The sequence below is a fragment of the Zalophus californianus genome, chromosome 12, assembly GCF_009762305.2.
Source record: "Zalophus californianus isolate mZalCal1 chromosome 12, mZalCal1.pri.v2, whole genome shotgun sequence".
NCBI lineage: Eukaryota > Metazoa > Chordata > Mammalia > Carnivora > Otariidae > Zalophus > Zalophus californianus.
In genome coordinates this window covers 40,989,592-41,016,469 of record NC_045606.1, presented here as the reverse complement: position 1 = coordinate 41,016,469, position 26,878 = coordinate 40,989,592, and the positions used below count along the sequence as shown (strand labels likewise).

The window sequence follows — 26,878 nt, the reverse complement described above, 5'->3', positions numbered from 1 at the left end:
CTTGGGGGATTTTTTTGTACATTTGGTTTTACAACATTTATTAGTTTATGGAATATTTCTACCTCTGAGGAGGTGGAGGAAGGAAAGAGATCATCTCTTGGATGAGCCCTTAAAAACTGGAGCCATGTCTCCTCAGGGTAAATATGAAAGCTTTCAGCCCACTCTGAAAGTAAGGATTTTCCAAATGTTCCTAATCTGGCTGAGGAAAAAAAAATTTTTTTTGATGAAACTGAGAATTCATTCACTTTCTCAGCTTAGTGCTGTGTATAAGCCACTCTGTTATTATCATTATTAATAATAAACACAGTGAATGTCAGACAGGCACTTCATGGTAGATTTTTATATGAATTTTATGCAGAAGTAAGGGGTTGCCAGGCTACTGCATAATATTACTCAGTTCTGGTCCAGGAGTACAAAATTCCAACAGGCCTCCTGAGCCCGTCCCTCCAATTAGTGGCTACTTCATTACGAATAAAGAACCCTCATTACCGTGGGCCTTCAAGTGAAATAGGATCCCCTACCTCTTGAAATCCGCCTTTCTAAGTACAGACAGTTCCCAACTTACAAACAATCCACTTAAGAACCACCAAGGCATTCAGAGGCTGCCTAGCCTCCTGCAGCTGCTGCCCGGGCCCCCTGCCCAAGCCCCCCTGCCCAGCCCCCGCCCCAGGCTCCTGGTCTGCTCAAGGGAGCTCTGCCCTCCCCCCTGCAGAGCCAGCTGCCCACCTGCCCCCCAGACTGCAGGCTCTGAGCTAGGGGTTCAGTGAGGCCTCAGAGCTACCGCTGGTTTTATAGTTGAGCTCAGCTATGGGGTAAATAGGCTTTTGTGGCCTGGCCTGGGAACCGAACCACCATTTAAAAAAAAAAAAGGGAAGAAAAAACCTGTCTCCATGGGAAAATGTATTCTGCATTCCCAACAACCAGCCAACAAACATTAGAATGATTGTAGGAGCTGTGTTCATGCTCCTAGCAGGGTGAGGAGGAGAAAGGATGTCCCGCGTGTTCTGGGTTCCCATTCCAACTCTAGCACTAACAACCCCCCCCCCCCCCCCCCCGCCCATGGGGCCATTAACCTCTTTGGGTCTCACATCATTTGTCAAACAATAGCACTGGACTAAATGAGTTATAAGCTTCCTTCTGGTATAATAACTCTTGTTAATCAAAACCCTACCTCATTTCATTCATTCATTCCATTCGTTCGTTCGTTCATTCGTTTGTTCGTTCATTCATTCACAGGCATTTTACTCAGGGCACCTGCTTTGTGTAAGGCTCTGGGCTAAGTGTTGGGGATATAGTCAAATACTATAGTTCCCAGGTCTCCAGGGGCTCAGTTGTTTGTGGCAGGGAAAAATATGTAAGCAAATGCTTAAAATCTAAGCAGGTGCTGTGATTGAGGTGAGCACCGAGTATTGTCAAAGTTCAGGAGAGTGGCATCTAAATCAGATGAAGGCTTCCTCAAAGAGAGGATGCCTCCCTGGTTTGCCCCTGTCTTTGTTTTGATTCTCCCTTCTACTCGGTTGTCAAGACTGGTTCACTAGGAAGCATGGCTTCTGCATCTGCTGTTCTAACACGTCAGCTTAGTCCCTTGACCTCTCTGGGGGAATCTTACCCTCTTCTTGCATCACTGAGAGATGGAATGCAGTGGATGCTCCTGCCAAAACCATAGGCTTCATTCCCATGAGTGCTGCCCTGAATGCTGCTTTCTTTCCTACGCTGGTGATCCACAGCCTAAAAGACTCTCCCTTCTTCTTGGGGCCTTCCCTGCTCTTGGATTGCCGACAAATGGTATTCCCAGATTTAAAAAAGTCTTCACCCCCAAAATTGTTTTAAAGGTCTAGCCACCAACTTCTCACCTTTATTTGTAATCCCTGAACTTCTACCAAAACTCCCTGCCAGGCTACCACACTTATTATTAAAAATTGTAACAATAAAGGTGGTTCTGAAAGGTCATCTTTTATTTGGAAGGTGATATAATGTAGTGGTTCATGTTCGAATCTTGACTCTGTGACTTGGTATCTGACATTATGAAATTTTGCCATTATGAAGGTTCCCAAATGACTATGGAAGAGTAGTTTTGGGGGAGTTCTGTGTGCTGCTCCAAGACTAGAAAGGAGGGAATAGATGAGAGATTTCTGGAGTAGAAATGATGAGGCTTAAACCAGATAAATGTGTCATTATGTGTCATGAAATTGTGACGGTGTTTTTTTATAATCTTTTATATGTGAATACCTATTCCTCAAAAGTATTATAAAATTTAACTATTCTATTTATTTCACATGTGTAAAAGCAGTTTGATAATTATAACTGGAAATAATACCTCAAAATCTTTTTTTTTTCATATAAATAACACAGCACACCAGGAAAGTTTTAGATAATAGTTTCCAATCCCAGTTCCATCCAGTTCCTTTAGGATGTCTTTAGTATAGGGAACCTCCTGATGCCATGGTGAGGAATGCAGTCTCCACAATCAGATACTCCTTGGTTCAGTTTAAGGCTCCACCACTTTATAGTAGTATAATCTTGGGCAGGTCTCTCAACTTCTCTGTGCCTTGCGGTCTTCGTCTGAAAATAGAAATGATATTAATCATATAGGGGCACCTGGGTGGCTCAGTCAGTTAAGCATCTGCCTACAGCTCAGGGATCAAGTCCCGCATCAGGCTCCCTGCTCAGCGGGGGTGGGGGGGTCTGCTTGTCCCTCTTCCTCTGACCCTCCCCCCGTTTGTGCTCACTCTCTCTCAAATAAATAAAATCTTTAAAAAATATTAATCATATTGACCTCAGGAGATTCTTATGAAGATTAAATCTGTAATATTTGCAAAGTACTTAGAGTGTGATCCATGCTAAGCACAATGGAAACATTCATTGTTGCCCAATTTTAAGTGTTCATTAAATAAAAAATAAAACAAAATAAAGAGCCTATAACAGCTACATCAAGATATTGTATGGCTTGTCTTTTGAGAGATGGAGAGAACATTAGTGAAGTAAGAACTCAGTTCTAACCTGTTGTTGTATTTCCCCTCTCAGTGGCACTTTGGAACCAAGTCTCATGGTGAATGTAACAGAGCCCATCCAACTGAACACGTCTGTATCTGAAAGGGAATTCGTGATACGTCCTCCCTGACCTGCCTCTTCTCCTGACCTCCTTGTTTTTGTTGACATAGGCTTGAAATACTAATAACTTCAGGTTCAACTTCTCCCTCTCCTTGTCTGATACATTTGGTTTCAAAATCTCATCATTTCTGGAAATCTCCTTCTCATCTATTTCCTCCTCTCCATTTTTGTAGCAGCCTACTGCTAGCAACCTACTACCCCAAGTGAGGTCACTTCCTGCTCAGGACCTGTAGTAGCTCCCACGACTTAAGAAGCAGAACTCTTGGCCTGTTGTTAGGGATGCTGTGCTGCACAAACCCATCCTACTCTCTGTCCCTTTTTCAGGTACTCATTCCCAATAGCCTGTTCTCCAGGGTGACCATATGCATGGTCCCTTTACTTTTTTTTAAATTTTATTTTATTATGTTAATCACCATACATTACATCATTAGTTTTTGCCGTAGTGTTCCGTGATTCACTGTTTGCATATAACACCCAGTGCTCCATTCAATATGTGCCCTCTTTAATACTCATCACCAGGCTGACCCATCCCCCCACCCCCCTCCCCTCTAGAACCCTCAGTTTGTTTCTCAGAGTCCATAGTCTCTCATGGTTCGTCTCCCTCTCTGACTCCCCCCGCCTTCATTTTTCCCTTCCAACTATCTTCTCCCTCTCTCTCTCTCTCTTTTTTTAACATATAATGTATTATTTGTTTCAGAGGTACAGGTCTGTGATTCATCAGTCTTACACAATTCACAGCGCTCACCGTAGCATATACCCTCCCCAGTGTCTATCACCCAGCCACCCCATCCCTCCCACCCCCCACCACTCCAGCAACTCTCAGTTTGTTTCCTGAGATTAAGAATTCTTCATATCAGTGAGATCATATGATACATGTCTTTCTCTGATTGACTTATTTCGCTTAGTGTAATACCGTCTAGTTCCATCCACGTTGTTGCAAAGGGCAAGATTTCCTTGGTTTTTTTTTGATGGCTGCATAATATTCCGTTGTATATATATACCACATCATCTTTATCCATTCATCTGTTGATGGACATCTTGGCTCTTTCCATAGTTTGGCTCTTGTGTACATTGCTGCTATAAACATTGGGGTGCACGTACCCCTTTGGATCACTACATTTGTATCTTTGGGGTAAATCCCCAGTAGTGCAATTGCTGAGTTGTAGGGTGGCTCTCTTTTCAACTTTTTGAGGAACCTTCATACTGTTTTCCAGAGTGCCTGCTGCATGGTCCCTTTAAATCCGTTGTCCTGACTTAACTGTTAATGATGCTCCTTTCATTTGCAAAGTGCCCCTGTGGGGACCATAAATTATATGGTCACCCTTCTGTTATCCCTTTGGCCGAACTGTGTATCCCATGATCGCCCCCCTTTTCCTTTCATCTGGAATGTCCTTCCCTTCATCTGTGCTTTTCCAATATCTTCCTCTTTTTTAAAAAAACCATTCATGTGTTGCTTCCTCCACTCTTCCACTTTATATACCACCCTCTTGCCAGCTAACACTTTCTACTTTGTATCATGATTATTTATGCTAGTGTAGCTCCTCTTCCAGACTGAGGTCCCTAAAGAAAAGAAACCATGTCTGATGAACAGTGTTTCTTGCAGCATAGAACACGGGGTCTTCCATGCCTGGAAAAATAACAGACATCAGTTACTGAGTGCTTATTAAGCACTAGGCACCGTGTGTATGGTGTATAGACACTGTGTGTATGGTGTATAGATCACGTCGGAATATATTTCTTTAATCCTAACAATTGCCCTGAAAAATGCAGTGTCTCTGTTTACAAATTTGGCAACTAAAGCATGGGTTAAATTACTTGGAAACAGTACGTCTGGGTGCAAACATCTGAACCCAAATCTCTCTGACTTCAAAGAGCATGCTCTTAACCTTTTCACTAAAGGACGCTGGTTCTCAGACCTTACCATGCAATGCAGTCACCTGGGGGGCTTGTTAAAACTTGTGCTGAGCCCCATCCTACTTTCTGACTTAGTAGGTCTGGGATGGAGCCTGAGAATTACACTTCTAACAAGCTCCCAGGTGGTGTTGATGTTGCTGGTCCCGGAAGTACATTTTGAGAACCACTACATAAGCACAGTTATTCATCAGTGAGTAAATGGACGGATGATAGATCATTTGATTTAAAGTTCTGTAAGTCTGCTCCGCACTTTATACATTAGGGACGTTCATATATTCAGTTATTATAATTCTTAAAAGATCAGGGTTAAAACTGAGTTTTATTTTAAATACCACTTTTAGCTATCTCATAGTATTGTTTAAATTTAAATAGATTTTTTCTATTTTTTTTAACCAAAGAAGGATAGAACTCTTTTCATTTATCTTTTTCATTTTCTTTTGTATCTTAAAAATGATTAGTTCTAAGTAATGTTAAAGATGGCTTATAGATCTTTCCCCTCTCTCTCTGAGGTAACTTTATCTTCTCTGTACTCCTGGGTACATGTTTAAGACTCAATAGGTTTTTAAACCACAGTAGATTATTAGATATGTATGGATTATTTCTCCAAACCAACATGTATCCTGAAGGAATTATTTGTAAGTAGTCTGGGAAGAAAGCTATCTTGTGATTTTTATATTGTGATATATTCCCCAAGGATCATGATTAAAGCAAATTTCCTTTCTTCTGCTCTCTATCACCTCTTACCAAAGCAAACCATGATATGAATTCAGCTATTATTTCAGAGTAAAGAGTGGAGCCCTTTTGACGTTGAGCATGTTGCCTCTCATTGATAAAAGGTACAGCTGGAGTGGAGGCAGTGTACCTACCCTTTTTGCTCACATCTCATCTTCCCAGCCATTTGAAATTTCTTTGAATGGGGGTCATGCCTTATGCATCATTTAAAACTGTCTCTATCTCATTTTACCCTCACAAACACCCTTACGTGGGGGCATAATTGTGCTAACCACAGGACCTTGCATGTAACTCCTAATAATAGCCTTAAGCATTACAATTTTTAAAACTTCTGATATACGTTCTCTTTTGTTTATCTCATGCTTATTTTCCAAATCTAATGGCAGAAACTCAGAAAAGTTAAATAACTCGCTCAGTATTACAAAGCTAGGAAGTTTCTGACCCATGCATAGAACTCAGGCCTTCTAGCCCTGGATTGGATGCCCTTTCCACTCCATCACATTGCTAGAGGTTTTAACAACTGCTTGTTGACTGATTACGTGAAATTATACCAAAACTGCCACCCTCTACAAACCCCACCCCTCCAACATACACATCATTAGTATATGCCTATGTCTTATTGGGTTGGATTGGCTTCTGATATGGCTGCACTGTTCATGCTGTAGGCCAGGACCATGGATGACGTAGGAGTAAAAATAGCCTTTACAGGAACAAAGATTTGGGGAAGAAGGGTGTTCAAAATCATGTTTACCAGTAAAGATACAGCCTTCACTTTCTTGGTTAAAGATTTTTAGGAATGTAGGGAAATCTTCCTGTCAATCTCTGCTTGCTGGTTGCTAAGCTGATCTCCCCCATCCCCATAGGGGACCAAGAGCTGAAAAAAGTAAACTCAATTTTGTAAGTCAGTCTGTTTAATTGTAAGTTCCTTCTCTTATCTCTGTTTCCCCTTTATTATTCTCAAGGCTTTAGGAAAGTTGGGGTTAGAGGGTCTAGTTTGATTGCCGATTATGCAGTGGGAAATTAGGGAAATGTCATTGCAAGTCCCTGCACATCCAGTGTTGTTAGTGAGGAGCTGCGCCCTGAAGGCACTGGTCATGGAGGCACAAGTTCAGGGATATGCCACCTAGGCATCTAATTTCCTCTTGTGGAGATTCTCATTTACATTGCCAACCTTGGGGTAAGAGTGGGTTTCCTTTCCAAAAGAACTGTGTAACACAAAAGTGAAATAGAAAGTTACATCATACAAAAGTAAAATTTTAAAAAATGAAACATTTTCAAAAATAGGATAAATCCTAAAGGTTAGATCTGGTAGCTATTCTGGAAGATGGTCTTCATTCAAAATAATCTTTTACTTCATTTTTATTTTCTTATCAACAATAAAAATTAGGAAGAAATACAGCACAGCACCCTTAAAAGACAACCGCCAGGATTCCAGAGATAATTGGCATCCTTTTAACTGACTTCACTTTGGGACAGCCCAGTGGTTGATCTCTACTGACTCTGGTTTTCATGAGGAAAAGAAAAGAATCCCTTCTGCTCTGTTCAAATTTCATAGTAAATCTGTCAAGTATTTATTGAGTAATTAAAATACGCCAGGTACTATGCAAGACTCTGGAGATAAAATTGTGAATAAGGCCATCACTGCCCCTGCCATCTTAGAATTCATAGTGTAGTAGGGGAGACAGACATTAATCAAGCCATCAAAAGTCTAGTGCTAGGAGAGAGGGTCTAAAGGATTTTGTTGGGGCACATAGTAGAAATGCCTAATTCTGTCCTGTGGATCAGGATAGGCTTTTCAGAGATGCTGTGTTTTAAGCTGAAGACTGTGAGTGCATAGTTAGTAGCCTGGCAAAAGGGAAAGGGGATGACAGGAGTTTTTCTGGCAGAGATGTGGGATGTGAGAAAGCCCAGAAAGGGGTGGGACAGAGAGAATGATACAAAGAAATGAAATTAACTGGAATATTATGTTTTTCTACCATAAGCTGTGAAAATAACTAGTGGTAACTTTAATTTCATAATAGTGAAGTAGGTTCAAAGAACATTGTTCCAGTAATAATATATGCTCAGGTATGTTCAACTCTTAGTAAGAAGACTTTACCATTCAGATAATCTTCTAGACAGTTTTCACTGTATCTATATTATATGTTTATTTTGTGTGTGAGTTGTGTTGCTTTTATCTTTTAAGGAAGATGATGCAAATCCTAGTAATGCCTCACATTTTTAAATTAAGCATTGGCTTATTTTCTTAGCCACATTTAAAAACTGAAAATGACAGGTACCTAAGAATACATCTAACCAAAGACATGCAAGACATCTATATGTCTACATTACTTAGAAACTACAAAACTACAAACCATTGCTTAGAAAAATTAAAGCAGACTTAAGGGAGAGATATACCATGTTTATGGATTAAAAGACTCCGTTTTGTTAAGATGTCAGTACTCTCCAAATTGATCTGTAGGTTAAATGCAACATCAATCCCAATCCCAGTGGGAAATTCACAGGATAATTATGAACTTATATAGAAATTCAAAGGACATGGAATACCCAAGATGATCTTTAAAAAACAAGAACAAAGCTGGAGGACTTACATTCCTGGATATTAAGACTTACTAGAAAGCTACAGTAATTAAGATAGTGTGGCATTGACTAATGAATATAATCCAGTAGACCAGTGGAACAGACTAGTAGTCCATAAACAAACACACACACAAAGTTACCTGATTTATGTCAAAAGCATTACTGTGATTCATTGGAAGAAATAACGATGCTGGATCAATTGGATATCCATATGGAAAACAATGAACATGACCTTTATTTCATATCATACACAAAAATTAATGAGAGATAGATCATAGACTTAAAGTCCAAAGGTAAAACAATATATCTTTCAGAACAAAACATAGGTGAATATCTGAATGACCTTGGCACAAAGAGTTTTTTAAAATTTTTATTAAAGTATAATTGACATACAGTGTCATTTTAGTTTCAGGTATACAATATAGCGATTCAACATTGCTATACATTACTCAGTGCTCATCATGATAACTGTATTTTTAATCCTCTTCACCTCTTTTCACCCATCCCTTACCCGTGACCCCGCTGGCAACCACCATTTTGTTCTCTGTATTTAAGAGTCTGATTTTTTTGTTGGGACAAAGAATTCTTAAACAGGACACAAAAAGCACTAACCATAAAAGAAAATAATTAATTGTACCTTATCAAAATTAAGAAAGTCTGTTCATTAAAAGAACACTGAGGAAAGATAAAAACTATAGTGGAAGAAGATATTTGTAGTATAGATATTCAACAAAGAACTTGTATTCAGAACATCTAAAGAAGTCCTACAGAAAGAAAAATCCCACCTAGTTAAAAAAAATGGGGAAAACATATGAACAGACACTTGACAAAAGAAGATCTCAAAATTGCCAATATGAATATACAAAGGTATTTACATTATTAGCCATAAGGGAATGATAATTAAAACCTACCAAATGGCTAAAATTAAATAAGACTGACAATCACAAATGTTTGTGAGGTGTGGAGCATCTAGAACTATTGTACGTTGCTGGTGGGAGTAAAAACTGAAAGAACTACTTTGGAAAACTGGCATTATCTACTAAAAATATATACTTCTAGGGTTATATCCAAGGAAATTGAGTGTTCATGTAAAATGCATGTACAAAAATGTTCATGGTGGCATTATTTTTAATAGCCCCAAAGTCAGAACAAACCAGATGTCCATCAACAATAGCATGGATGAATTAATCCAATAGGATACTATACAACAATGAAAAATAATTAATTGTTACTACAAGGCAGAAATATGGATGAACCTCATGAGCATGGTGTTGAGTGAAAGAAACCAGACATCCCAGATTATGTAGTATATGATTTCATTGGTATGAAGTTCAAAAGCAGGCAAAACGAATCAATGGTGGTAGAGGTCAGAATATATAAAATAGTGGTTCTATTTTTGAGAAGATATTGATGGAGTGGAACACAAAGGAGACTACTGGAATGCTGAAAATGTCCTATATATTGATCCAGATAGTGTTTAGGTATACAGTATATTTTAAAGCATATCGAGCTATACCTTAATGTACTTGAATATAAGCTGTATTAATTAAACAGTAACAAAAGCACAAAATAATTAGTCTGAGGCGAGAAAGGGAGGAATAGAGGCATAGTGCATAGACTAAAATGAGTTTTAGTGGTATAATTATTTAGAAGCACTTTAAGAAGAAAAGGACTGTTGTACTGATGGTGTCTTATTTGTTTACATCTTCAACTTTCTGATTTCCTGAACATTTCAAGCGTATATCTTCCAGCCCTAAATATCAAGAGACCTCTTCTTTGCTTACCTCTTCTATGCAAAAATATTTAAAAAATGACTTTTTCTCCCTAAGAAAAGTATAATTAGCATTTGGAAGTTTGGGGGACTTGGGCTAAGAGCATCAGAAGTTCACCAGAGAGTCATCTAGGACTTCTCAGTTCTAATGATAAAAAAAAAAAACACAACAGAAAAAAGAATTTTTCAGCTGTTTCGCTCTTTTCAGATTCACCCCACCACACTTATCTTCTCCACTGTTGCTGTACAACATTTCTTTTAAAATTCAGTCTCATTATACATATACATACATATACAAATAAATAAATAAAATCTTAAAAAAAAATTCAGTAGCATTAAAATGAATTTTTGAACACCTTAGTAATCACCTGATATTAACAACATTCTTTTTTTTTTTAAGATTTATTTATTTATTTATTTGACAGAGAGAGACAGCGAGAGAGGGAACACAAGCAGGGGGAGTGGGAGAGGGAGAAGCAGGCTTCCCACGGAGTAGGGAGCCTGATGTGGGGCTCGATCCCAGGACCCTGGGATCATGACCTGAGCCGAAGGCAGACGCTTAACCGACTGAGCCACCCAGGCGCCCCTATTAACAACATTCTTGTTGATGAACAAAATAGTAATGGAAATATAAAATCTTTGGATAGCTGACAATTATCTATGGAAGTGTTAGACTTTAACCTACTTCCAACGTTATGTCTAGCATCTTGTCATTTAACTCTTCTTAATCCCTATATTAGGTAGAATAGTCTAGGTTAGGCCGTGTTACAGAGAGGCACCCCAAATTCCATAATCCCATGGCTTAAACCAACAGAAGTGTTGTTTTGTTTTGTTGATTTGCTCACCAAATAGTCCTGGGCAGGTGTCCAGGTTGATGAAATGGCTCTCTTCCAATAAGTTATTCAGAGACTTGGGCTGACAACAGCTTTGTAATCTTTAAAACATGCTTCCCAGTGTTCCCTCGATGTGGACATCCCAGTTATACTGAAAGGAAACAGAGCGTGCAGGAACATGTGTAGAAAGGCTTTATGGGCCAAGCTTGGAAATAGTGTATGTTACTTCTGCTCACATTCCATTGGAAAGAACTTTGTCTTATGGCCACACCTGTTTTCAAGGGAAAATACAGAAGGGCAAATGGATTTCGGTAGATAGCACAACCTCAGTCACAACAGCACTTGGTCATCACACTGAAAATCTGAAATATTCTCAGGCCTATACTGACAAAAGGAATTATCACCAACACAAAATGTTAATGGATTGGGTGTATACAAAGAACACAAAACCCACATTTTCCAGAACAGCTGATATAGAGAAAATTGGAATGAGTTGATTTGTAGCAGGAAGGAGACAGAAATGTTACAGAAATATGTTGAATCTGTACACAGAAAGTGTTTTAAAATTTTAGACTAATGGGAAATTGAGGTGTTGGAACAGCTTCCTTATTGGCATACAATTACTGTGACAGTGTCTTCTTCTAAAAAAAAAAAAGACATCAAGTGACAGAATGTCCATCTATAAAAGTAGACTATAAAAATAGAAGCTATAGACCCAAAGGGATGGTGTGTATTCCTAGGCACCAGGTTAAAAACTAGAATTTTTAGCTCTGTCAATATTGGGATGATAAGATATGACCCCCCCCCCCCAACTCACAGGCTCCCTGGAGAATATAATGGAAGACAGTCAATTAAAGGAATAATGACTAGGAGCACCTGGGTGGCTCAGTTGGTTACGCATCTGACTCCTGATTTTGGCTCAGGTCATTATCTCTCAGAGTCATGAGATCGAGCCCCATGTCAAGCCCTGCATTTGGCTCCGCATTGGCATGGAGCCTGCTTGAGAGTCTCTCTCTAACTTTCCCTCTGCCCCTGTACTCTCTCTCTCTCACTCTCTAAAACAAAAACAAACAAAATAATAAAGTAACAGTGTGCAATGTGATGAGTGTGAGATAATAGAGGTGTATAACAAAGTGGTGTAGGAGCCCAGAAGAGGAGCATCTGAAGTCAGACTTGGAGATTGAAGTGTGCTTCTTGGAAGAGGAGGCACAAGCTGAGTTTTGAAGGGACAACAAAGGAGGAGAAATATGATATCAATGGGAATAACAGGCGCAAAGGAAGACGATGCATCCCCTTTATGATCTGGGAGATTGCACTGGGAGAAAAGAATGAGAGAGAGACAGAGAGAGGCCAAGAATGAAAGTGAAGTGGTCCAGGGCCAGATCATGAGGGGAGTGTGTGCAAATTACAGAGTCTAGATTCAACCTCAGTGTTGGGGGAACCAGGGAAGGCACTGTTCATGCTTCAGTCTTTTTAGATATTCTTTTTTTTTTTTTTTAAAGATTTTATTTATTTATTTGACAGAGAGATAGAGAGCACAAGTAGGCAGAGTGGCAGGCAGAGGGAGAGGGAGAAGCAGGCTCTCCACTGAGCAGGGAGCCGGACGTGGGGCTCGATCCCAGGACCCCAGGATCATGACCTGAGCAGAAGGTAGCCGCTTAACTGACTGAGCCACCCAGGCGCCCCTAGATATTCTTGAACATCCAGATCCACACTTCGGAAGTCGAGGACAGCAAACTGAATCCATAAAAGGAGAGGCCTGAGCTTTTCCCTATTTGCTCTATTCGGGACCCACTGCCAAGTAAATAAATACAACACCTCAAACAAGGTAATTTTTAGCCTGTCAGTTCACTGTTAATGTATCAGTTGATTTATGTTTGTGAGTTATGATTACTTACAGTGAATGACCATCAATCAGTAAGCATAATAAAATATATGGTAATATAAAGGACAAACAGTTTTAGCTTGGGCAGCCAAGAGACACAAGCAAATCCCCCAACCTTTCACATGGTGCATAAAACATGAATAAATGTTCAAAAAGGAATAAAAAGAAAAGGAATAATGACATATTTTTCAAACCACAATAAAGTACAAGAAATACCAATGGAAAAAAAGGATAGTATTGTAGCCTTTTACTATCCTGAAGTATGTGCTTCTCAGATAAGAAAGAAATTGATAAAGCGGGTGCCCTGGGCTCAGTCTTGTGACCTGAGTTAATACTTCCACTAATGACCTGAAAGAGGAAGTGAAACCAGTCAGTTACATTTTCTGATGACAGCATTGCTTTCTTAAGTTAAAAACAGAAAACAGAAAAAAAAAATCACCAGCTGAGCAAACATTAAGGATGTTGGGACAGTGTGATAGCTAGCTAAATTAATCTGGAATGTATCTGCATATTATACACTACATGGTTGTGAATAATTTTAACTGTGTTTCAACCAGGGACTTGAAAACAGATGACCTTTTACTCTTTGTTCCTATATCAGTAGATATATTGTGAGTAATGGTTTGAATTTTAAAACAAGAAGCCGGGATCATAAACTTGTAACATATTAGAACATTTTAATGTAATGAGTGACAGGTCACGAATAGAAAGAATAATAGATGAAATGGCCGACACCGCCATTTTGGGTAATGTACAGTTGCTCTTGCTGGTTTGAGATTTGCTACAATTGGGAAAGCAAAGTGATTCAGTGAAATGAACATGGACTTTCACATCCTGCCCTGCCCTACTGGTCAGGTTGGCTTGGGCAAGTTACCTAATGGTTCTGAAACCCAGTTTCCTTCTCTGTGTAATAGAAACAAAATTATGGTGTAGGAGTATTGCAAAAATCAAATGAGAGTACGTGCATATATGTATTTCACCTACTCAGTAAATGGTGTGGTACTGGTGAGGAAGAAGGATGGTGTCTGGGAAAGTCTAACAGTAATTCAGCAAATGGAGCATGCTGTGCTTTCTTGAAGAGCGCCATTATGTAGTAGGAAAGCAGGACTCATTCTGGTGTGCTCTCTTCATTCAGTGTTTTGCATACTGGCTACCTGGAGGCATATAGCCACAGCCTCATGAAATTAAATAGTGTGTAGCTTTCACCCTCATGAGCCTGAATAGTCAGAGCATAGCTGGGCATACATGGGAGCAGGTTGCACACACCACAATTCCGTGTCATAAGGGTGTTTGCAAAGAGACTGACTGCAGAGAGGAGAAACTGCTAACTTAGCTGAGGAGCCTTACAGGAAAAGGTTCTCAGAGGAGAAACCCTTTGAGCAGAAACTTAAAAGGTTGAATAAGAGTTACCATGTGGGCCATGAGGGGAAGTTTGTTTTCCCAGGCAAAGGAATTGTGCAGAAGTGTGGAAGGTTTGGCATGGTGTAGCTGGAGAAGGGAAACTCAGTATGCCTAGAGCATATGGTGCCTGGGAGGTGACGTGGGATGGGCCAAAGGCAGGCTGCAGGGTATGGGTGCAGGGTTTGTATGTCACCCAAGAGGAGAGAGCGTCCAACCCAGGCCAGGTGCTGGCCTTTCTCCTTACCTGCTGGTTGGTTTTAGGCAAATTGTGTTGTACCTCTGTTTTCTCTTCTTTACCAAGGAGGATAATGTTACCTACCTTGAAAAACTGTAGTATGAAACAGTTGTAAAACACTGCCCTTTGTGAGAGTGCACTTTTTTCCTTTTCACCCAGTTTGGAACACACGATTAACTGTAATAAAGGAGAGTTAAAACTCTTTTACCTGGAAACTCAACAGAGAGTGGACTGTGGGATGGGCCCGCACTTCCCCTGAATCATCACTGAGATCATTATTTGATTAAGGTATTCATCCGCTGCAATATTTTATACATTCCTAGAACATGACCCTGACACTTTCTTTGGTGTGTTCCACTCTCCTAGTTGACTTTTGCACTCATGATCAGAACATGTTATAAACCTGAACTTGTAAAGCGCAGAGTAGGGAAGAAATTTGGAGTGATTTCCATTAGTATCTGAAAATGAGCATCTGAATGAAGGTTGCCTACCATGCTTGTGTAAAGGAACTGAGATTATGTCAGCTGTATGTATGCCTTGTCCCGATTACACAGATGGATCCAAAACTCTTGTTTTGAATAAACAGCTTTCATTCATCTAAAGGGAATGCTAGCTGAAAGATTCAATTCAGTCTATAAATTCATCAGTGACTTAACTGAAAAACCCCAGAATTATCATTGTGTATTTGTTATTGCTGAATTGTTAAAGTTCAAAATACGTGTTTAGGAGGAAATGAAGTAAAATGACACACATCTTCCTTGTTTTTGACAAAACCCTGGTAAGTAACCATCATAGCCACTGCATTAAACATGTATAGATTCTTCTCTCTTTTTCCTCTCCTTTTCTTCTTTCTTTCTTTGACTGCAGCTTCCCTCTCTCTCAAATCAGCCTACTCTCCACCCTCCTTGAATTGGGTTGAAAATCAGCTTGGACAACCCATTTATTCCCCTCCCCAGTTTGCCACCACACCCCACACATTTTTTCCAGCCTCTCTCTCCTGCCCCACCTGGTTCATTAGCTGTGGTGCTGAGTCTAGCAAGACCAGGGAGTTGATCCCTTCTCTCTTTTGTCTTCTAGACTGTGGAAGTGCTTTCTCCAGCGCCATGTTGATCTACCTTGTCCCTCTATTTCCTTGTATCAGTGGAGCATGCCTCTTTCTCTGGGTTTGTTCTAGAATCTCTCGCTCTCATTCTTCACTATCTTTCTCCTGGTATTTAGAGGTAATTCTCTGAAGTACAGTGTTAGAATGATGCTGCTAAGTGTGAAAGTATTTGTTTCCTGCACTATAGAGTGTAAGTTTTGTGGGGGGTTTTTCTTGCTGTCTTGAGGGAAAATCCCAAACTACGATGTGTGTGTGCTTGTGTGCGTGCATGTGCGTATGTAATGGGGTAGTAGGAATGTGTAAACTTTATATGTACATCTAAATATCATTCAATTCCAGTGGACTAGATTCATTACAAAAGCATAAAGGAAAAAAATGTATATAAAATGAGTTTTCTCTAGAAACTATAGAAACAGAGTTATCAAAACTATTCATGCTATCATATGTTGATTTTTAAAATATAGAACTTTCAGAATCACTTTCAGAATGATTAAGAACATCATTTTATCTACTTGTTAATAAACTTACATTTGGCATGTAAACCAGATGTGAAAGCGTATAACTAAAGACAATGATTATAGTTCCTTGAACAAGCCAAGCACGCTCCAGCCTCAGGGCTTTTCCACTCCCCATTCTTTCTGCTCAGAGTGCTTTTCTCCCTGATATCTGCGTGATTTGCTTCCCCTAGGTCTCTGCTCCAAGATCACCTTCTCAGAAAGCTTTTACCAGACCATTCCACTTTAAACAGAATCCTCTACCACTGCTCCCAAATTCTGCAAATTCTATCTTTCCTGTGCTGCTTTATTTTCACCATCTAACAAAACACAGATTTATTTTAGTTGTTTATTGTTCCATGTCACCCATTAAAATGTAACCATCATGAAAACAGAGATGTTGCTTTATTCCCTGTTTCTCTGCAGCACCTAGAACTATGGGTGCTCAATAATATTTCTTGGGAGGAGAGAAGGAATTCAAGAAACAAGAATGGTGCCAAGTAGAGCTAAAACCTCGAATGCTTTGAGGTTTTTGAAATATTCTAGTATAACAACAGTACTATTGTGAGTGGTGTGGAGATAGGCCCACTATTGGGAACAGATGGTTTAATATATTACATATTCCTTCTTTGTTAATAAATTTGAATGGTTCAATAATGAGTAACTTTTCCCTCATCAACTATCAGGTCATCCTGCTACAGCACAGTTGGACAGGAAAGGCGGTATAAATGTTTGGTCCTTTGTCAAAATATTGAGTTGGTTCACTTGGCATTTTCAACATGTGCCCAATGAGGTCTTTTGGTTTTCAGTTAGTGTGTTCATTTCCTTCTTTTTAAGTATCATTATGAACTCATAGATTTGAATATGTTTGATGGGTCTTCACTGTTGCCAATAATACTTTATTGATGCTCAAATTGTCTTAACTTTGGCTAGTGAGAGCCTCTTCAGGTTGACTCTTGGGTCCTTTTGACATGATCCTGGTAATGGTCTAACTTCCTTTCTTGTACAACAAAATATTTTAGGACCATCATATATTTCCTACACTAGCCCTAGAATCAGCCATTTTGACAAGGATCCCTGGTTATTTTAAGAGAGACATGGTAGGGGCATCTGGGTGGCTCAATTAGTTAAGTGTCTTCCTTTGGCTCAGGTCATGATCCCAGGATCCTGGGATAGTCCCGCATCAAGCTCTCTGCTCCACGGGGAACCTGCTTCTCCCTCTCCCTCTCCCTCTGCCTGCCGCTCCTCCTGCTTGTGCTCTCTCTGTCTCTCTCTCTCTCTCTCTCTATCAAATAAATAAAATCTTAAAAAAAAATAGAGAGAGACATGGTAGTTAGAGACCATGGTCTGGGTGCTTAGGATGCTTATTACTTCTAATGAGTTCTCATTACTTCTAACTTACAATACTAAGTTAGCCATTACTTTTGACCTTTACTGTGGACAGAACTAGAAAATATATTTTTGGATAATTTAATGTTAATAATGAGAGCAAAGAAAGCAGAACTACTAAACTTCTATTGTATTTTCATTGCCATTAAGGGAAGTTGTATTAAAACTAGAAAAGATAGAAAGTCAGTCTTAAGGAAACCTTGAAGCTTAGTCTATTAAAGTGTCTAATACATATTAAATGTATTTAAATACACTTGGACGGATTATGTCACAGAAAGAACTTATGTATCCAAATCCAGAAATACTGCTAGTAAGCTCTGAGAAATCAGAGATGGTAGAAATTACACAATAAGCAAGAATTATCCTATTTGTAAAAGGGAATACTAAAAACTCAAAAATTTAATATAGTAAATTTCACTCTGATTTTTCATCAAATTTAGATCTGATTACAATATAAATGGCTTTAAGGATTTAGAAAAAATCGGGATTATTCTGAAGCCAAATGGATTCACTCTAACACCAGACTAACACCATTTTGTCTTATTTATAATATTTTGTAAGTCTCATATCATGCTCTATTAGATAAAATGGATAAAAATAAGTTAGAGAAGGGCACCTGGGTGGCTCAGTTGGTTAAGCGACTGCCTTCGGCTCAGGTCATGATCCTGGAGTCCTGGGATCGAGTCCCGCATCAGGCTCCCTGCTCAGCAGTGAGTCTGCTTCTCCCTCGGACCCTCCCCCCCTCATGCTCTCTCTCTCTATCTCATTCTCTCTCTCAAATAAATAAATAAAATCTTTAAAAAAAATAAGTTAGAGATTAGATTTAAAAAAAGACTAAGCTAGGTCTAGTCTCAGGACACACTTTAAATATAAAGATACAAATAGGTTAAGAGTAAAAAGATTTTTTTTAAGTAAAAAGATTAATATATCACCTGCAAATCCTAATCAAAAGAATTTTTTTAAATATTTTTTTAAGATTTTACCTATTCATTTGACAGAGAGAGAGACAGCGAGAGCAGGAACACAAGCAGGGGGAGGGGAGAGGGAGAAGCCAGTTCCCTGCTGAGCAGGGAGCCTGACGCAGGGCTTGATCCCAGGACTTGGGGACCATGACCTGAGCTGAAGGCAGACGCCCAATGTGACTGAGCCACCCAGGCACCCCCTAATCAAAATAATTCTTAAGTAGCTATATTAATTTAGACAAAATAGACTTCAGAGCAAGGACTTTTACCAGAAATTAATATAATCTTGACAAAATATGGTAATCCAAGGAATGGAATTCAATTTAAAATGAGTAAACGTAATTTGCTATGTGAAAAGACCAAAACCACACTATATTATCATTTCAATGGAACCAGAAAAAGCATTTGATAAAATCCAATATCCAATTCTGATAAAAATTTTCAACAAACTAAACATAAAAGAGAACATCTTCAATCTGTCATTGGGTATATATGAAAAATATACAGCTAATATTATACTTAATTATGAAAGACTAAACACCCCCCCACACACACACACACCCTGCTCCAAGGTCAGGAGAAAGGCAAGTATGTTTGCTCACACCAGCTTCTATTCAGCATTATCAAAACTAGTACAATAAGGCAAGAGAAATAAATAAAGACATACAAATTGGAAAGGAAGAAGGAAAGCTGCCTATAATCTTAGATAACATGATATATGTACACGGATCCATAACTCAGTCAATCATTCCATCCATCCATCTATCTATCTAGAGAGGAAATCCTAAGGGATCTCCAAAAAAAGCTTTTAAAACTAATAATCGAATTTAAGAAGATCATAGGATACAAGATCAGGTTATAAAAATTAATCATATTTTTAGTGAGCAGTTGGAACTTGAAATTTCTATTTGATAGCCTCAAAAAATATGAAATGTTTTACAATAAATTTAATAAAATGTCAAGGCTTGTGCACTAACATCAACCAAACAAAATGCTAGGAGAATTTTAAAAGACCCAATAAACGAAAAGGTATACCATTTTCCTCAGTCTGAAGATATTGTTAAGATGTCAATTCCAAGTAAATCTGTAGCTTCAGTGCAATCCTATCAATATCATCAAGGCTTTTTTGAAGAAATGGAGAAGCTGTCCCAAAGATATAATAAGAATAACTTGGAATAACCAAAACAAAAAGAAAAAAGGAAATGTCATAGGATTTATACTACCTGACTTAAAGACTCATTATAAAACTATAGTAATCAAGAGTGTGGTATTGGTATAAGGATAAACATATAGATCAAAATAATACAAGAGAAAGCCCAGAAATGGATCCACACTTAATAATGCCTTGATTTTTGCCAAAAATGTACAGACAATATAATGGGCATTTGGATAATTTTTCAACAAATGATGCTGGAACACCTGGATATCTACTTCTGGGGAAAACAAAATGAACCAACACCCCTACCTCACACCATCTACAGAAGTTAACTTAAAATGGGTCATAGATCTAAATGTAATAGCTAAAAATATAAAATTTCCCAAAGAAAAAGCACAGGAAAAATATCTTTATGATGTTAGAGAATGGTTTGGTAAGACACAAAAACCAGAAAATATAAAAACAATTAGATATAATCAAAATTAAAAACTTTTCTCTTCAAAAGGCACTATTAAGCAAATGAAAGGCTTATTGTAGGAATCATTTCATAATGTACAAAAATATTCAATCACTCTGATGTATACCTCAAACTAATAGGAGATTGTATATCTATTACACTTCAATAAAATCAACTTTTTAAAAAAACTTGAGAAGACAAAAATTGCAAAGCAAGTTAAAGATTTGAAGAAAATATTTTCAAGCTTATGTCTAATAATGGATTTATATTTGGAACATATAAAGAACTCAATAATAAGACAAGCCTAATTTTTAGAAAAGTCAAAAGATTTGAATAAGCACATTACCAAAGATATGCAAGTGGCAAATAGACATAAAAAGAATTTCAACATCTTTAGTCATTAGAAAAATGCAAATTAAAATCATAATGACTGTGACTACACATCCATTAGAGTGACTAGAACTTAAAAGACTGAAAATACCAAGTGTTAATGAGGATATGGAACAAATGGAACTTGGATTCATTGTTGGCGGGAATGCAAAATGATATAGTTACTTTGGAAAACAATTTGGCAATTTTTTATAAAATTAAATACACAGTTACTAAAAGATCTAACATTCCTACTCTTAGATATTTGCCCAAGAGAAATGGAAAACATGTCCATACAAAGACTTGTGCTCAAATGTTTATAGCAGTTTTATTCAAAATAGCCAAACCCAAATGAATATACAAATTACACTGTATCCATGCAATTAAATACTACTCAGCAATAAGAAAGAACACAATGCTAACATATGCAACAACACTAATCTCAAAGGGATTATGCTGAGTGAAAGAATCCAGCCACAAAAAGACTAGACTACACTGTATTATTCCATTGATATGGAACTCTTGTTCCAAGTTCAAAAATCCTTTAAAAAGGGCTCTGATTCATCCAGCTGGAATCAGATGCCTTTCCCTGAATCAGGCAACCATGATGCGTTGTGATTGACTCAACTTGGGTTAAGATGGCCATCCTTGGGCCAGTCAGTGGGAGTGGAGAAATGCCCTATAAAAGGATGTATCAGCTCCCATTTAAGCCACATGATTAGAATAAAGAGAAGATTTTTCAAAACGGAGTGAGGATTTTATTGAGGGAAAACCAAAAAACAGATCACTCGTAAGTTAACAGTTGTCTGCCTACACACATGCATGGGGCACACAGTCTCTTACACATACTTTCATGCATAATACAGTGTCAAAATTGCTCCTGCCACCAATGGCTAAATATATGATGCAATCAAGTGATACAGTAAAGTGATTCAGGAAGGTGTTTGGTTCTCTGACCCTCAAGAGGTCTTGGTTCATTGGCCAGAAAAGAAGATCTTCTTTTAATGAAGCCAAATACCTGACCTTTTGTTCTCCAAGTGACTTCAGACGGGCTAGACTTTCTCCTGTGGCACCTTAAAGCCAAGAGAAATAATTGCTATATTCTCTGATCTTGAAAATTTTCCCTGGATGTAGGATTGCTGCCTCAGAGGAAAATATGAACAAATCAGTTTTAATGAGGGAGTAGTATTGAGAGCTAGTTGGGAAAGAAACCAAGAATTTTGATGTGGTGTGAGGTGTCCATGAGAAGTTGATATGAGTAGAAACATCTGGTGGAAAGGCAAATTAGATGATGATGCTGGGTTTGGAGTGGTTAGATCCATAGGAGCCATCCTCCATACCCCCAACATCTAATCCCTCACTAGGTCCTGCCTGTTTTACCTCCTAAATATCTCTGGAATCAGAGCACTTTTTTCTCCATATTAGTATCACTACCCAAGTTTAAAGCTACCATTATATCTCCCCTTGACTCTAGATCCATCCTCATCTACACTCCTCTCCTTCCTCCAATCCATCCTCATACTATAATGAGTGGACTTTTCGAACTGAAAATAAAATTCTGTCTCTCCCATGGTTAAAGACCTCCATTGTTTTTCTGTAGCTTTTAGGTTAAAAACTAAAATCCTAAGTATATGCCTCCAAGGACTGTGCTCTAGAATGTGCCCCAGCCCACCTCTCTTGCCTCATCTCCTACTGTCCTTCTGCTTGCTTCAGCAACCCAGCTACACTGGCTTTCAGGGACCTGCCTTATTGCCCTCACCCCAGGACCCTTGCATATGCTCCTCTCTCTGCTGGAGTATTCTTGCATAGTTAATCATGTTCAGTCCTTCTGAATAGAATTTGAGCACCGCTTTCTTGGAGAATATTCTCTTGGTCAGATTCTTTGCTAAATCATTCTTGTGGGGCAGTGGGGCTTTCCTTCGTTTGGTTTGATATCATGCCCTCACTGATATGAAAATGCCCACTGGACTGTCAGCTCCATGAGGGCAGAGAGCACCTCTGTTTTACTCACTACTACCAGCATGTAGAAGATACTCAGTGAATATTTGCTAAATGATTGGATGGGTGGATGGTGGAAGGCAGAGTCATTTCCTGGAAGAAAATGTAAGAGTAGGATTGTAGTTTTGCTTTATTTTGTTTTTAAAGGAAAGAAAACACAAAAAAAATTAAAAACCACTCTCAGATTATTTGGTTATGGAGTAATATAAAGACCTTTCCCACTGGATGGGGAAGTCAGATTGAAATAAGAGGATGAATAGCTTTGACTTCACTATATGTAATTCAAGTTGGGGCTGTAAGAGGTAGAATTTCAGGTTAGGAGAAATAAGTACAGAGGAATGCCCTGTAGTTTTGGCACTGAAGACATTGCTCCCTTTTCTGATAAACTGAATTTCTGCAGCCTGGGGAAGGCGGGACTCACACTAAAGGGAGTTTAATATGCGTGATCATTTCCTAGAGCTTAGAGAAAGGTAGGGCAACAGAAATAAAACTAAGAAATAGACAAAGGGTACATTTATTTGACTGAAGATATTTTTAAAGAACCTTGAGAACCACAGGAGCTCCTCAAGATGTTGATGTAATTGAATATAATTTATCTGGGATTGAAAGGAATAATAAAACATTTTTCACTTAAGTGCATCTGGAGGCATTTGAAATTGGACTCTTGATGGTGGCCTATGCTTGACTGTGTCCTCAGTGCTTTGTCCTTGGGCTGCAGACTGGAAATGTGTTTTAGAGAGTAGACATGGAGCACAAAATATTAAATGAACTTTACCATATTCAAAATGCCCAACAGTGTAACATCCTCCTTGTTTGGCAGGGAAAGGACTCAACATTTGGAAACTCAGCAGTGCATTAAGTATTTTAATAATCATTGTTGACACACAAAGCATATGGCCTTTCAGAACTCACTGGGTCAAACGTTGAAGTCTTCTTCTAGGTTTCTAAAATTACTTTACAGAATTTAAACAAAATAAATTAAGGCACATTTCAAAGGATATTAATGCATGAGCTTTGTATTATAAGCAACTGAAGTTTTCTTATAGGATAAAAGAATATCTACGTAAAGGAAAAAGCAAAATCCACAGCCCCCAAAATTAATTTGCATTTAATGAGAAGATCTCGAACCTCCCCATTAGCAGGGCAGTCTTGTGGATACCTTGTATTTATTGTTTACTCCTATTCATGCTCAGATATCCCCCCCTCATCTCAGAAGCCTTTATTGCCCACCTGCTGATCATTTATATCCATTATCTGTGGCCACAATAATGCTGTGAAATAAGCAATTCTAACATTCAGTATCTTAAAACAATAGGCATTTCTTATTGCTCACAAGTCTGTGGGTTAGCAGGGCAATTCTGGTCTCTGTTAGGCTCACTCATGAGTCTGTGGTCAGCTATGGGGCAGGAAGGGCTTCTCATCATGGGTGGCCTCCCCCAAATCTCTTCGGGTCCACTGGCCAAAGGCTGATCTGTTGGGGCAACCGGGCTCTCCTCCTTGTGTCTCTCGCTTGCACAAGACTCTCACAGCCCTCCAGCTGGCCAGCCTAGGCATATTCTCAGGTTGGCCTGGGCATATTCTCATGGCCATCTCAGAGAAGCAAGAAAGTGGAAACATGCTAGCATTTTTTTTTCAAGCTTCCAGTTTCATCACATTTGTTAACATCTCACTGGCCAAAAGCAAGTCACATGCCAAGCCCCGAGTCAGAGTGGGAGGAGCCTACAAAGTTAAAGGGAAAAGGGTGGGGATACCGGGAGGCCAGTATTTGGGGCTTTAATGACATCAACCTACGTTCCTGCCCTACACCACCCCCAGCATTAACCAATCCCTGTTCTGCGCTCTTAGTTTTATTGTTGTATTTTTCCCATTGCATTATAATATAGTTGCTAATTTGTCTTCTCTGAAATACTAGAGGGTCCTTATTCCTAAGCGTATTCATTCATAAGTATTTACTGACCCATTGCTACAAGTCTTATTCCTTTATAGAGGCCCCAGTACCTAGCACTAGTCCTGACACATAATAGGCGCTCACCAAATATGTGCTGAATGAATGCATATGTGAAAGTTCATACCCATATTAATCTCCTTCTCCTTCAGAAGAAAAGGGTGGAGACAGATGCCTCTCAGGATCCCATTGAGGAAGTTTTCCTGGCCTGAGCAACTGGTGAACCAGTGAGGGCTTGCAGTGAGGATCTCAGATGCTTTGAGACATCTTTCTCTTCACATTCTCCCATTTCTTCCCTCTGGAACTTGGGTTTTCAATTAGCAATAATCATGCCTCGGATAAACTCATGGGCTACGATACTGCCACTGTGCAAAGCTGGAACTTGGGTTTTCTTTTTTGTGTCTCCTTATTCCTCTCAAAGGAAGATAGAAAATCACTACTTTTAACTAATTCTAAATTCATTTTATAGTCTGTGCTCCCAGGCATCTTTGCCTAGAGTTTCTCCACTCTACAGTGGGAAATGATTGAACTCCCGGATTTATTTAAGCTCATGGTGTGGTCAGTTTGGGAGCAGCTAAATGGCTTCCATTTCTCTGGTTTTCCCGGACCTGTAGACCAAAGATACAGAAGAATTCTTAGAAAATGTTTTATATAGTTACAGATACAAGACTCTATTCATATAGGATATTAATTCTATCAAAATGGTGTTAAATGCATTGGCTCGTTGTTTTCCAATTCCATATAATCTACAGGAGAAACTTGGGTTTCTGGGTAGAATCATAATTTCGAACTTCTTGATTTTCCAGTGACCAATATTAAGTTGCTTGAGAGGCAGAATGGTGTGGCTTTGGAGTCAGGCAGGCTAATCTAGAATGGCAGCCATGCTCATTTAGTTACTTCCCCAGATGAATCCTCTTACCCTCAGCAGTCAGAGAGGGTAATAACAGAGGCTAAAAGAGAATGGCTGGCATGTGGTAAGTGAATTGTATTAATTGTTCAATTGTATCAATTGTATTAATTGTGAATTGTAGCTATTGTTAAATCGCTTCAATTGTTAAATTGTTATAAATGGTAACAGTTTTATCAATTGTTGCTATTATTATAGAATGTCCTATAATCTTATAGGCTGTGACTCTAAGTAGTATTATCAGTGGTAAAAATTAATGTTTTATATCAATAATCTTTGTGTTTATTTTTACTAAAAAATAAAATCATTTCTAAAACAACTTTATAGGTTATACCTTAAAATGGTACTTAGACACTTTACCTTTTGAAATGGCCTGGAAAATTTCTTCATTCAGTCACCAAATATATATTCAGCACCTGCTTTGTACCAGGTCACCAGGTGCTAAACATGCAATGGTGATCAAGGTAGATGTCACCCTTGCCTCCTGGTATCCTGTGATGGAAGAACTATCACTAAAGAGTCAGCATTACTCCCAGAGTAATTACTTACCATTACTTACCAGTTATCTACCTACTAACTACAACTGCATGAATTATCTGAAATAAAGTGGTATTTGGCTTGCTTTCCCTGGTTAAAATATAGTGTGATGATGCTTCAGATTAGAAGAAGGAGAAATTTTGACTTACCCTTTTTAAAGTAGCTGTATTATTTTTAAAACCTATTTTATTTTTTAAGATTTATTTATTTTACAGAGAGAGCATGCACAAGCATGAGTGGAAGGAGGGGCAGAGGGAAGGGAGAGGGACAAGCAGACTGTGCTGAGCATGGAGCCCAAGGAGGGGCTTGATCCACGACCCTGAGACCATGACCTGAACTGAAATCAAGAGTCAGAGGCTTAACCAACTGGGCTACCCAGGCACCCCTTAAAAGCTTCCATTTTATTATCAAGTGTATAGAATTGACATTTCTGAATTTTTTACTCACCTCCATTTTGAACTACTACATGGCTGAGGGATAGAGGGAGAATTGCTTGTGTACCTACTCAGTAATAAAAACTTGAAAGTTTATCAGCTTTTTAGGCTGCATCACAATTCTCTTATTATGTGGTATCCTCGGTTGGATCTTGGAACAGAAAAAAGGACATCAATGGGAAATCTAGTCAAATCTGAATAATGTCTGTTGTTTAGCTAATAGGATTGTGTCAGTGTTGAGTTCTTATTTTTAACAGATGCACTGTGCTATGTAAGATGCTAGCATTAGTGAAGCTGAGTGAAGAATATACCAGAAGTCAGCTTCAAAGAAATATAGGGAAACAAACAACAGGGTGAAGGTTATTCCTTTGCCACCGTGCATGTTCCCAGACTTCTCACCACCATGGTTACTCAGTGAATGCTCTGAGAGGAGAGGAATTTTAACTTTTGACTGACAAATAGGATGGCAAATCTGCTGTGAAATCATCATATGCAGTACTGTTGTTGAAGTCCTTTGAAGGTAAAGAATGGATATTGTAGGATCTTCTCGCTTGCCTGGAATTTTCAAAGGTGTTTTCTTGTGTGAGAAAGATAAGCCCACTATGGGTCTCCCCTCACTGGCAAATTTTAACCACCTAAGAGTCTGAGTGGTTCAAAAGCTCCCTT

General features: G+C 38.8%; 1 protein-coding gene and 1 pseudogene across 15 annotated transcripts in view; one reads left to right on the top strand and one right to left on the bottom strand.

The window, feature by feature from the left end:
* ICA1 (islet cell autoantigen 1) overlaps nucleotides 1–26,878 on the top strand; it is a 143,815-nt gene that overhangs the window by 73,939 nt on the left and 42,998 nt on the right. The gene's annotated exons all lie outside the window — the stretch shown is intronic.
* On the bottom strand, nucleotides 24,595–24,711 carry LOC113912135 (annotated as a pseudogene).